The sequence below is a fragment of the Cervus canadensis genome, chromosome 11 (assembly GCF_019320065.1).
Source record: "Cervus canadensis isolate Bull #8, Minnesota chromosome 11, ASM1932006v1, whole genome shotgun sequence".
Taxonomy (NCBI): Eukaryota; Metazoa; Chordata; class Mammalia; order Artiodactyla; family Cervidae; genus Cervus; species Cervus canadensis.
This window is the reverse complement of record NC_057396.1, coordinates 72,332,227-72,344,563: the sequence shown is the minus strand read 5'-3', so window position 1 is coordinate 72,344,563 and position 12,337 is coordinate 72,332,227. Positions and strand designations below refer to the sequence as shown.

The following is a 12,337-nucleotide window of genomic DNA, read 5'->3' as shown; positions in this document are numbered from 1 at the left end:
TCAATGGACATGAGTTTGAGTAAGCTCTAGGTAGTGGTGATGGTCAGGGAAGCCTGGTGTGCTGCAGTCCATGGGGTCACAAAGAGTCAGACATGACTGAATAACTGAACTGAACTGACCTGAAAAGGTGATGTTTAAGCTGTGATTGAAAGGGTAGGAAGAAGCTGCCATTAGAAGCACTGTTACAGAAAGCAAAACTAAATAAAAATTCACAAATAAAATTATCTCACTTCAGCTGGATTAACCTAGAGCCTGTTATACAACATGAAGTAAGTCAGAAAGAGAAAAATAAATATGGTATAATAGTACATATATATGGAACCTAGAAAAATGGTACTGTCGAACCTATTTGCAAGACTGCAATAGAGGTAGATACGGTGGAGGATGAAGAGGGTGGGACGAATTGAGAGAGTAACATTGAAGCATACACATTACCATATATAAAATAGATTGCTAATGGAAAATTAATACAGGGAGCTCGACCTTGTGCTCTGTGACAGCCTAGAGGGGTGGGATGGGGCGGGTGGTGGGAAGGAGGTTCACGAGAGAGGGTGCGTACATATGCCTGGGCTGATTCATGCTGATGTATGGCAGAAACCAACACTACATTGTAAAAAAATTATCCTCCAATTAAAAAAAACTGTTAAATTATTAAAAGAGTTCAGGAGTACCTCAGCCACATGATAAACAAAAAATCCATATCCAGTCCGTGTGTGTGTGTGTTCAGTCATATTTGACTCTTCATGACCACCTGGACTGCAACCCACCATGTTCATCTGCCCGTGGGATATTCCAGGCAACAATGCTGGAGTGAGTTGCCATTCCCTTCTCCAGGGGATCTTCCCAACCCAGGAATCAAACCCATTCCTCTTATATCTCCTGCATTGGCAGGCGTATTCTTTACTACTGAGTCACCTGGGAAGCTCCCAGCCAATCCATACACATGCAAAAAGTAAAATAGACCCTATTTAGTGTAAGGTCTTCCCAGGTGGGGAACGTGAAAGTGGAAGTGCTCAGTCGTGTCCAATTCTTTGTGACCCTATGGACCATAGCCTACCAGGCTCCTCCCTCCGTGGGATTCTCCAGGCAAGAATACTGGAGTGTGTTGTCATTTTCTTCTCCAGGGGATCTTCCTGACTCAGGGATCGAACCCCGGTCTCCTGAATTGCAGGCAGATGCTTTAACCTCTGAGCCACCAGGGAAGCCTAGTAGTTGCAGCTTCGCCTTCAAATGCATGGGATGCAAGTTCAATCCCTGGTTGGGGACCTAGGTTCCCACATGCCTCACGGCCGAAAAATCAGAACATACAACAGATGCAATACTGTAAAAATGTTGTAACAAATTCAATGAAGACTTTAAAAATGATCCACGTCAAAAAAAAAAAAAAAGAAAACTAAACTTAAAAAAAAAGAAAATATGACAAAAAGAGATTGCTTCCTCAAAAGCAACAAAAATGTAAATGCCTAGAATTAACATTAATCTAGAACCACATTGGATAGGAAAATAATTGAAAAGATAACAATTTACTCCTCAACATTATCTATGTATTCAATTCAATCCCAATAAATATCACCACCAAGGCTTAAAACAAAAGCAAAACAAAAATAAAAGTGCCTCACAAGAGTTGTACTTGGAAAAATCTAAGATTTTCATAGAAAATTATACGGTAGTACTAAATTTAAAAATGCGTGCCTGCTCGTCCTGCTCCAGATTTTAATGGGAAGCTGTAAACTCCTAAATGTGAGTGTATTATCTGTGGATCTCTCGTATTTGAACAGTATCATGTTTAGGTACACTCCTATTTGCAGCTTATTGAAAGTATTTTTATGAAATAATGTGAAAGTTTGTATGATCATAAACAACTCAAGGAGAAATTAAGGAAATAACTCCACCACAACATCAAAAAGAATAAAATAGTTAAGAATAAGCTTAACCAAGGAGACAATAGTCTTGTAAATTGAAAACTATAAGCATGACTCAGAGATATGATAGAACACACACATATATGGGAAGACATTTATGAGCTGGACTATTGAACAGTATTAAGAAATTAATACTACCTCAAGTGATCTAAAATATAGTGCAATCCCTATCAAAACACCAAAAATATTTTTAGCAAAAATGGAAAAATCCAAGCTAAAATTCATATGGAATCTCAAGGACTACAAATTACCAAAACAATATTGAAAAAGAAGTTAGAGAGCTCATACTTCCACATTCTAAAACAAACTACAAAGCTATAGTAATCCAAGCACCCATATTGGAATAAAGATGAATAACAGATTAATAAAATATAATAGACAGCCTAGAAATAAATCTCTAAATATGTATTTAATAAATTTCAACAAGGGTGTCAAGAACATTTAATGGAAAAAGGGTTTTATATGACACTAATTGAAAAAGGCAGTCACACGCACACACACAAAAGCAGACTTTGTATGATTCCAACTGACTGAGGCAAATAAAACAGATTCATAGACAGAAAGTAGAATGGAGGTTGCCTGGGTCTCTGTAGGTGAAAATGGGAAATTTTCTTTAATAATTATGGACTTTCAGTTTGTGAAGTTGGACTAGTTCTCAAGATAGACATTAGTAACATTTACACAACAATGTGAATTAAATTAATACCACCTTAAGATGGTGAAAATTGTACATTTTATTATGTAACAGTTCAGTTCAGTTCAGTCCCACAGTCCTGTCCGACTCTTTGTGACCTCATGAAATGCACCACACCAGGCTTCCCTGTCTGTCACCAAATTCCTGTCCATTCCCAACTCCCAGAGCTTGCTCAAACTCATGTCCATTGAGTTGATAATGTCATCCAACCATCTCATGCTCTGTCCTCCCCCTTCTCCTCCCGCCTTCAATCTTTTCCAGCATCAGGGTCTTTTCCAGTGAGTCAGTTCTTTGCATCAGGGGGTCAAAGTATTGGAGTTTTAGCTTCAGCATCAGTCCTTCCAATGAATATTCAGGGTTGATTTCCTTTAGAATGGACTGGTTTGATCTCCTTGCAGTCCAAAGGATTCTCAAGAGTCTTCTCCAACAGCACAGTTCAAAAGCATCAATTGTTGACACTCTGCTTTCTTTATAGTCCAACTCTCACATCCATACATGACTACTGGAAAAACTATAACTTTGGCTAGACGGACCTTTGTTGGCAAGGTAATGTCTCTGCATTTTAATATGCTGTCTAGCTTGGTCATAATTTTCTTCCAAAGAACAAGCGTCTTTTCATTTCAGGGCTGCAGTCACCATCTGCAGTGATTTTGGAGCTCCAGAAAATTAAGTCTCTCCCTGTTTTTCGTGTTCCACCATCTATTTGCCATGAAGTGATGGCATTGGATCCCATGATGTTAGTTTTTTGAATGTTGAGGTGTTTTTTTTTTTTCCTTTAAGCAGTTCTGTTTATTAGACATGTAGGTTTTTTCTGCTGTTTTAACTCTTGTAAGTGGCACAACTGTGAACATCATTTTTTTGTTTGTTTCATTAATTTTTTATTTTTTTAATTAATTTATTTGTTTTAATTGCAGGCTAATTAATGTTGGTTTCTTTTCTTTTTTTTCCATTTATTTTTATTAATTGGAGGCTAATTACTTTACAATATTGTAGTGGTTTTTGTCATACATTGACATGAATCAGCCATGGATTTACATGTATTCCCCATCCCGATCCCCCCTCCCACCTCCCTCTCCACCAGATCCCAGCTAATTAATGTTGAGTTTTAAGCCAGCATTTTCACTCTACTCTTTTACTTTCATCAAGATGCTCTTCAGTTCTTCTTCACTTTCTGCCATAAGGGTGGTGTCATCTGCATGTCTGAGGTTGTTAATATTTCTCCTAGCAATCTTGATTCCAGCGTATGCTTCATCCAGCCCAGGGTTTCTCATGATGTGCTCTGCATATAAGTTAAATAAGCAGGGTGACAATACATAGCCTTGATGTCCTCCTTTCCCAATTTGGAGCCAGTCCTTTGTTCCATGTCTGGTTCTAACTGTTTCTTGACCTGCATACAGATTTTTCAGAGGCAAGTAAGGTGGTTTGGTATTCCCATCTCTTGAAGAATTTTCCACAGTTTTTTGTGATCCACACAGTCAAAGTCTTTACGTGTAAATCTATGGCTGATTCATATCAATGTATGACAAAAATAAATAAATAAATAAAAATTAAAAAAAATAAAATAAAGCAGAAGTAGATGTTTTTCTGGAACTCTCTTGCTTTTTCAATGATCCAGCAGATGTTGGCAATTAGATCTCTGGCTCCTCTGCCTTTTCTAAATCCAGCTTGAACATCTGGAATTTCACAGTTCACGTATTGTTGAAGCCTGGCTTGGAGAACTTTGAGGATTACTTTGCTAGCATGTAAGATGAGCGCAATTGGGAGGTAGTTTGAACATTCTTTGGCATTGTCCTTCTTGGGGATTGGAATGAAAACTGACCTTTTCCAGTCCTGTGGAAATTATAAATTTATTATAATTGACCATACTTGACCATACTTGACCATAATTTAAAAAAACAAATTTAAGAACTCAGGTCACCTCATTAATTGATTTATGATGTGAATCTGGACTAAAGTACAGTAGGCAAATAACCCAATAGCCCCAAATATATGCAAATATCATTGGCTTCAGATACACATGGGTAATTGTTTAAGAGACAAATATGTCAATCCAATAGAGAGGGAAATGGCAACCCACTCCAGTATTCTTGCCTGGAAAATTCCTTGGACAGAGCAGCCTGGTGGGCTACAGTCTACAAAGTCACAGTAGGACACAGCTAAGCAACTAACACTTTCAGATTCATGTCAATCCAATGACAAACTACTAAATTAGAACCTCTAGTTTTACATTTTTTTTTTAACCTTCTCACATCTTCATTTGAAAGGCACAGCTAAGCCCACCCTTGATCCAGCATTTTCACTTCTTTAGAGATCAAACGCCTGAACACAACAAAAGCTGACAGTCTAAAAGGCTATATACAGACACAGGTGTGGGTGTTACTTTTTTTTTTCTTTTTTCATTTTTCTCTTTTTCCTTTTTTTAATATCCCTTTTCTTAAAAGACAAGCTAGTATACTGGAAAAGGGGGAGGAGAAATAAAAACCAAGACAACTTGAGTACCCTCATCTTTATTCGGGAAGGGGAGAGAGGGGATTCTGAGTTGCTGGCCCCACTCTGTTCCCCTGGGGCTAAGATCGCTGTCGGCGGCCCCTTTCTTTTGTGGGTGCAGGCGTCAGGAGCTCATGGAGGGTGAGTGGGTGGGAGGGGGAGACGCAGGGTGCCCAGGGCGGGGAGGGGCAGGTAGCACTGTGTTCGCATGCAGTGCCGGGATGGGAGGCTGGGCGTCCCCCAAGGTGGGGGCCCCCCTGGCGGGTAGACTGTCAGTTACATGTGTGTGAATCAGGGAGATGCAGGGGGTGTTGGACCTCTTGAGGTTTTGCTCCCTGAGGACCTGGCCTCCCGCCTGCATCTCCAGGCCTCAGCTTGCCTTATCTGTGGTATGCGTGGGTACTGACCCATTCAGGCTACAGGGGAGGAGGAGGGAGGCCAGGAACTGGGGGTAGGAGCCAAGCGAGGGTAGGGCCCAGAAGCAGGGCGGCAGCCCCGGCAGGCAGCTACCGTAAATACTGCCGGAGTCTGGCCAGTCCCAAGCTATTCCTGTGTCTCGCGTGCTGAACCTTCCTCGCTCTCAGGGTCTGTCTCCCCTTGGTCCCACCCCCCACCCTCCCTATCCCAGCCGCCCACTAGTCCGACTTCTCGCCGTCGTCCTCCTGGTGGGTGTCACCGTCATGCCCGTTTTTGTCTTCCTTGGAGAGGTGGGCCTGGGAGCCCAGCTCCGACAGAGAGAGGAGGCGGTGCCCGCGCTGACCGCCGGCAGAGAAGGGGGCTGCAGCCCCACAGGCAGGGGGGTCGGGGCAGGGCCAGAGCCTACCGCTGAGGCAGCTGGTGGGCTTGGAGCTGCTGTCGGATGACGGAGTTCAGCTCGGGAGCAGTGCCCTGCTTAGCCCTCTGATGGCTCCCAAGGCCTGCAGCTGGTGCTCTTGGGACAGGTAGGCCAGGACCTGGGCACGCATCCCATGTAGCCCCTTGCCGATTTCAGCCTGCTTGCGCATCTCGACGTTCAAGCCATAGGACATCTCCTAGAGCATCACGTAACGACGCTGCGTTTCTGACGTCTCGTTGGCCAGCTTGTCACATTGGAGTTTCAGACTGTGGTACTGAGCCTGCAGCAGTTCAAGCTCATCTTTGATGCGATCGCAGGAGTCCGAAGTGGTGAATTTGAGTTGCTGGGGGAGGTGCGACGAGCCCAATGCCTGCTTTGTGGAAAGATCATGTCAGTCGCGGCGGGGGGCGCGGGTTGCGCCCCGGCTGTGCGCCCCGGATCGGCTCGGGCTGTGCGCCCGGGCTGTGCGCCCCGGCTGTGCGCCCCGGCTCGGGCTGCTCGCGGCGCCGGCGGCCGCGCCTTTGTCCCGGCGCCGATCCGGAGCTCCCGGGGCCGCCGCCGGCTCCCGCGCCCGGCCTCGCCCCCTTCCTGCCTAGTTTTAAATTTTCAGTTTATATTTCAGTATAGTTGATTAAAATGTGTTAGGTGCAGGTGTACTGCAAAGTGATTCAGACATATGTGTATATAGCTAGTTAGACAGATGTCAATTTTTTTCTCAATTTTTTTCATTTAAGTTTTTACAAAATAGTGAGTAGAGTTCCCTGTGTTATATAGTATGTCTTGTTGACTATCTACTTTAAATATAGTAGCAAATATTTGTCAATCTCAAATTTTTTTATAATCAATTCAACAAATATTAAGTACCTACCATGGACTACCATGGACTAGGCATTGTTCTAAGTACTCAGGATGCATCAGAAAAAGAAAGGAGACCCAAAAAAAGCCTGGGTGAGAAAGAAAGAAATGAAATCCAAATTTTTTATTTTGAAGTTTCAAAATCAGGTTTTGGTTGTAAGTTAGAAAACATATTTGAAGGATTTTATGCTCCTCCAGATACATTCAGAATGCCTGGTTATGCATGGGGAAGAGTGGATTTTATAAGTGAACGTCCCTCTCTACAAAGCAGTAGAAATATACACAACACAGATTGTACACCAGAGACTGGACTTAAACTCTACCCTGCAAAGAAAGGCACCAAAGTGACTGATGGACCCCCGATTGGGAAGAGTTTACTCTCAGAGTGACAGGGAATAATCTGTGCTATGTGGAAGAGTGACGACCTAAAGAGAAATTGTATTGAGTCATAATAAAATAAACATGTTTGCATTTCAAAAAGTAAAATCTCTATAACCATCCTAACAACTTCTCTTTTTTTGATTATTTGTTAACTAGCTTTTATTTGTATGTTTTTCTTGGTATTGTTTGTTTGCTTCTGGTCATGCCATGTGAATTGTGGGATCCTACTTTTACCAGGGACTGAATCTAAGCCCTAGGCAATAACAGTCTGTAGTCCCAACCACTGGAAACCCAGAGAATCTCAGAACCATAATGAATTCTGAACAGGGCAATATATAAATTTAAATACAATTTTCATAATGGTTAGTGATATCCTGCCTGGACCTTACCCCTGAGTACTTATATATCAAAATCAACATACTTTTGATAAACAATGTTCAGTTGGCCCTGAACAATAAAATTGTATTTATTTTCTATTCACCATTTAAAATACAAAGCCATTTCATATTGTTATGATTATTTCCCAAGCTCATATTTTCACTCCAAAAATTCCTCATAGCATTTTTTCACCTCTAGATTTCTGAGTGAGTAAGTTTAATAAGTTTAACAAAGGAGTTATCGTGATATAAAATAAGCCACGCCTTCAGGGCAAATAAGCAGGGCACAAAGATTACGATGACCACAGTGATGTGAAAGACATAGGTGGAGAGGCCTTTCAGTCTTCCCTCCAACCTATAAGTCTCTATGCAGCACAAGCTGACCACATGGGAGACCATCAGGGGAAAAATATTTAACAGATAAATGAACCCACTGTTAGCAGCAAGAGAGACCAAGGGTATGAGAGTCCGTGCAGACAGGTTTCAGTAAAGGGTTTAATTCACACATGGATGGTCTGTGACATGGGAGCCGCAGACAGGCAGCAACATCATGAAGAGAATCTGGGTGATTGCAAGGACAATCCTGTAGCTCCCATATCTGAAAGAGTGAGCCACATCCCTTCCTGTACTGTGAAACCATCATGTCACTCATGATATGATGGTTTTGAAATGTTGCTGTTACGAGCCGGGAACAACGCTGGGATCTGTGGCCTCCAGAGGAGAGGAATTTGATCCAGGGCCAGAGACAAGGCTTGATCATTTGGAGCTTTTTGTGTAGCAAGGTTTTATTAAAGTATAAAAGAGACAGTGAAATCTTCTGACATAGACATCAGAAGGGGACAGATAGAGTGCCCCCTTGCTGGTTTGTAGCAAAAAGTTATATGCCTATTCAGTTAAGTTCAGTTCAGTCTCTCAGTCGTGTCTGACTCTTTGCGACCCCATGGACTGCAGCACGCCAGGCCTCCCTGTCCATCACCAACTCCCAGAGTCTACCCAAACCCATGTCCATCCAACCATCTCATCGTCCCCTTCTCCTCCTGCCCCCAATCCCTCCCAGCATCAGGGTCTTTTCCAATGAGTCAACTCTTCACGTGAGATGGCCAAAGTACTGGAGTTTCAGCTTCAGCATCAGTCCTTCCAATGAACACCCAGGACTGATCTCCTTTAGGATGGACTGGTTGGATCTCCTTGCAGTCCAACGGACTCTCAAGAGTCTTCTCCAACACCACAGTTCAAAAGCATCAATTCTTTGGCGCTCAGCTTTCTTCACAGTCCAACTCTCACATCCATACATGACCACTGGAAAAACCATAGCCTTGACTATACAGACCTTTAGCAAGTTCCTAAGTAGAGAAAGGAAATGCCTGAAAACTGAGAGAGTTGCAACAGGCCCCTCACCCACAACATGCATTTTGAGATAGCATTGGCTTTTTCACTCTCTTCTTTCACTTTCATCAAAATACTGCAAGTAGTTTAAAAAGGTAAAAACATATAACCAGAAAATAGTAGTTACATATTCAATGGTAAAAAGACTTTTTTTTCTTCCTTCTATTTTATTTTTTAAATTAGGAAAGTAAGATAACACATTTATAGGAGACTTGGAAAATGCAGAACAAAGTTACACATAGTTCCATTGTGTGCGTGCTGGGTGCTCACTCGGTCATGTCCAGTTCTTTGTGACCTCATGGACTGTGTCCCATGAAGCTCATCTGTCCATGGGATTTTCCAGGCAAGAGCACTGTAGTGGGTTGCCATGCCCTCCTCCAAGGGATCTTCCAAACCCAGGAATGGAATCCACATCCCCTGTGTCTCCTGCATTGCAGGCAGGGTTCTTTACCTGCTGAGCCGTCAGGGAAGTTCATAGTTCCACTATATACTACAGTTACTTTTTAAGTACATAAATTAACATTGTTAGTTGGAATTTCAATATCAAAAGGCAAAAATTAATAACACTCTAGTGAGTGGGTTCTTCTTAGCAAGTGGCCAAAGTATTGGAACTTCAGCTTCAGCATCAAAAAAAAAAAAAAATGAAAAAATACAAATCAAACAAAACATATGGAAAAATGTCCAAACTCAATTATATCAAAAGGGTAATGGTTAAAATGTAAAATTAACTTTAATCAGTTATCATAAATATTTATCAGTGACTGGTCTTGAGAATGTGGACAAAAGACTTCTCATAGACAGTGTACAGGACAGTAGCTGTTAGGACAATCTCAAGAATGGTAGTTTGGCAATAACTATCAATTTCAACATTTTAAATTCATATACTACTTTACCACTGATTCAAATATCATAGCTACACTTCTATGCCTATGAACTATATTTGTACATACTCAAAATCATATGTTCATTGGAAAATTATTTGTCATAGAAAAATTTAGCAGCCACATGAAGAGAAATGGACATATTAATTTTAGTATAAAATTATGAGGAGTATTGTGCAGCATAAGAAAGGTTATGAGATATATATGGACTCCTACGAAAACATTTTTTCAAGACATTGCATAATAAAAGCAAGGATTATATATAGAGATAGTAACAAATATCCTTTTGTTAAACACATTTGCATTTGCAAAGATTATTGTCAAATGAAAATTAAGAAACAAAATTAGGGGTTACATTTATGAAGACCAGAAAATGCTGAGAAAAAAATAGGAAATTTGGAAATTTATTTGAGACTTAATCCTATATTGTTTGGGCTTCCCTAATAGGTCAGTTGTTAAAGAATCCACCTGCAATGCAGGAGACCTCGGTTCAACTCCTGGGGTGGGAAGATCCGCTGTAGAAGGGATAGGATACCCACTCCAGTATTCTTTGGCTACACTTGTGTCTCAGCTGGTAAAGAATCTGCCTGCAAGGCAGGAGACGTGGGTTCATTTCCTTGTTGGGAAGATCCCCTGGAGAAGGGAAAAGCTACCCACTCCAATATTTTGGCCTGGAGAATTCCATGGACTATACAGTCCATGGTGTTGCAATGAGTCGGTCACGACTAAGCAAATTTCACTTTCTTTCAATCCTATATTGTTTGGTTCTCATATAGGCTGTTAATTAATCCCTATTTTACTTCAAATTTTCTTGTAAACAGCAAAATATTTAAGTTAAAATTTGGGGGCATAATGTGATGGAAACATAGCAAAGAAGACAATCTATATAAAATAAAAATTTTAAGTTCTATAAATAAATGAGCTTACTTAAATGACAAGAATCTAAATAAAAATTACTCTATGTCTGAACAAGAGTAAAAAAGATAAAAGCATAAATGATCAAAAATCAGTGTAACTATATAATCGTAACCTTGCAAATTATTATATATTATTAATATCTTGCTGCATAGCCATTAAATCTTGCTAGCTACAGTGATAAATAGGAATTTATAGGCTTTATACTCTAGTAGAGAGGAAAACTGTTTTAACAGCACAGTTGTATAACTATCTTTAATTATAATTATAGTAAAGGTTTTGCAAAAAAGAGAAATAAGAATCAAATTTTAAAATGACTTCTGCATTGTAAGGAAATGGACCCTGATGTCGAATGACTCCCTTCATGGTGGATGATGTACTTATTTAATATGAGATATGACGTTTCTTCTCCAGAGCTTCTTCATAGCATTAGTCAACTCAGAATTTCTTAGACTGTAGATTAATGGGTTCAGCATGGGGGTTATGACTGTATAGAACACACTCAATAATTTGTCAATGGGGAAGGTCTTAGCAGGTCTTGTGTTTATGAAAATACAGGGAACAAAAAAGCAGACAACCACGGTGATGTGGGAACCACAGGTCTGGAGGGCTTTCCGCCTCCCTTCCTGACTCAGGTTCTTCAGAGAGTGCAGGATGACTCCATAGGAGACGAGTAAGAGCAGAAACCCAAGACTGCAGATCAGTCCTCCATTGACCACAACTAAGACGCCAATGACATAGGTGTCAGTGCAGACGAGTTTTAATAATGGGAACATGTCACACATATAGTGATCAATGACATTGGGGCCACAGAATGGGAGCCCATAAACAGTGCCAAGTTGAATTACTGAGTGTAGAAAACCTCCAACCCAGGACATCACCAGCAGTAAAACACACACCCTTTGCCTCATGATCACCAAATAATGCAAGGACTTACAGATGACCACATAGCGGTCATAGGCCATAACCAGCAGAAGGAAGACCCCGGATCCAGCAAAAAAAGTGCTCTGTAAACAGCTGTGTCTTGCAAGATTCAAAGGTTATGATTTTTTCCCCAAAGAACAACTCTGAAATCAACCTGGGAGTAATAGAAGAGGAATAAGTGATATCCATAAATGATAAGCTAGCAAGAAAAAAGTACATCGGTGAGTTCAGGGTCTTACTAACGGTTATAGTCACAACAATGAGCAGGTTTCCCACCACAGTCAAAATATAGAAGAGCAAGAACATAACAGAAAGGATTTTCTGCTACTTTGGATTCTGTATGAGGCCCAGGAGGACAAAGTAAGTCACATTGCTCCTTGCTTCCATTTCGTCTGTACAGAAGCTGACTTCACATCTGAGTAGTTTACCTCCAAAATGAAGGGAAAAACACTTAAAGACAGAAAAAACTTCAATGTTTGTTTTTTATTTATCCATTCATTAGAAGATATGCATGGAGCATCTATTTGTGTCCAATACGTCATGGACATTTTTATTACCAAGTTGAATAAGGTATAGTTCCCTTCACTCTAGTGCTAGACACATAATGAGGAATCAGGCAATTCCAGACCCACATAATAGATGCCATTAAATGAGTATCAATACAGGGCTAAGAGTCACAG

At 40.9% G+C, this 12,337-nt stretch overlaps 2 pseudogenes; both read right to left on the bottom strand.

Moving 5' to 3' along the window:
* Window positions 1-4,849: 4,849 nt before the first annotated feature.
* LOC122449712 lies at window positions 4,850-6,328 on the bottom strand (annotated as a pseudogene).
* A 4,785-nt stretch (window positions 6,329-11,113) lies between these two features.
* LOC122449710 lies at window positions 11,114-12,044 on the bottom strand (annotated as a pseudogene).
* Between the last annotated feature and the right edge of the window lie 293 nt (window positions 12,045-12,337).